At 35.1% G+C, this 1,216-nt stretch overlaps 1 non-coding gene across 1 annotated transcript; it reads right to left on the reverse strand.

The window, feature by feature from the left end:
* Positions 1–484: 484 nt before the first annotated feature.
* Positions 485–558, reverse strand: TRNAN-AUU (transfer RNA asparagine (anticodon AUU)). Its single transcript has one exon. It is a non-coding gene; the product is annotated as a tRNA-Asn (tRNA).
* Between the last annotated feature and the right edge of the window lie 658 nt (positions 559–1,216).

Genomic DNA, 1,216 nt, shown 5'->3' on the forward strand with positions numbered 1-1,216 from the left:
TAGATATCACCTTGTTTTCACATTAAACAGACTTCCACATGAGAAAGCAGCAAGGATGCAGTGGCGTTAATGTTTCCTGGTGTCAACCTGTATTATTTCAGTAGACATTGAAATGAGGATGCATCTTGCTGCCTTTCCAATGAAGCAAGTTTAATTTAGTAATAGGTGAAAAACCATCCTTACAAAGGTGTTAATCAGAGACTTGGCTTTGTGGACACTTTTCAGAGAACAAATTTGTTAGCATAAAAATAAAGCCAGAAAATGAAGAGCTGTTTAATCACTCAATTGGATTTTTCTGCCAGCATATTTTTTTTCTCTGCAACCTACTGCTAAATTGTGCTTCCTAGCTGTTTTTATAAAATCACTGAATCAAATCTAACTCTGATTACATCAGGGAAGGCCAGGTACCCACACCATAACAGGGGGTTTGAAATTTTGACTTGTCTACTTAAATATCACCAAAATCCGATCACAAGGTCAATCACATCCCTGGGTGGGATTGAACCACCAACCTTTTGGTTAATAGCCAAACACACTAACCGATTGCGCCACAGAGACACTTTGCAAAAAGTCCATACTGACAAAGGCTAATAAGCATTCATCTAGAACGTTTCCTAGAAAAACTTTAAAAAGTCAATAATCTGGAGAGTTTTTGTAAGATGTTTCTTCCATCAACCAACGAAGAAACACATTGGTACTTTCCCATGATGAGTGAGTGCTTCAGGATCTCTTGCACTTACATGTGCAGCAGAGTACTGCAATGGAAGCATGCTGGGCCCATAACCCAGAGGTAGGCAGATTGAAACTATCCTCTGCTATATGCATTTTTTTTAATTAAAGTAATCCAAAATTGGGATTGATATTTTAGCTCTTTTATTTTTACTTAAATTACAATAACTTTTACCATTTTAATTTGTTTAATAGTATATTGACAGTATTGTTTTCTTTCAAAAATCCACTTAATTTTCTTTACCCTATTATTAAAATGGTAATTGACAAAAACAAACTACATTGTCACCAGAAGAGCAATACAAAATGTACAAGTGATATATTAAAATCATCTTTCCAGCTTGAATTTCAATGATGCATTGGGGCAACGATTTTGTGAGAAACATCTTCACCCTTAAATAAAGATTTTCTTAATTCCTTACCTGTGTGCTAATTAGATATCACCTTGTTTTCACATTAAACAGACTTCCACATGAGAAAGCAGCAA

This window comes from Pseudophryne corroboree, unplaced genomic scaffold, assembly GCF_028390025.1.
Source record: "Pseudophryne corroboree isolate aPseCor3 unplaced genomic scaffold, aPseCor3.hap2 scaffold_345, whole genome shotgun sequence".
Taxonomy (NCBI): domain Eukaryota; kingdom Metazoa; phylum Chordata; class Amphibia; order Anura; family Myobatrachidae; genus Pseudophryne; species Pseudophryne corroboree.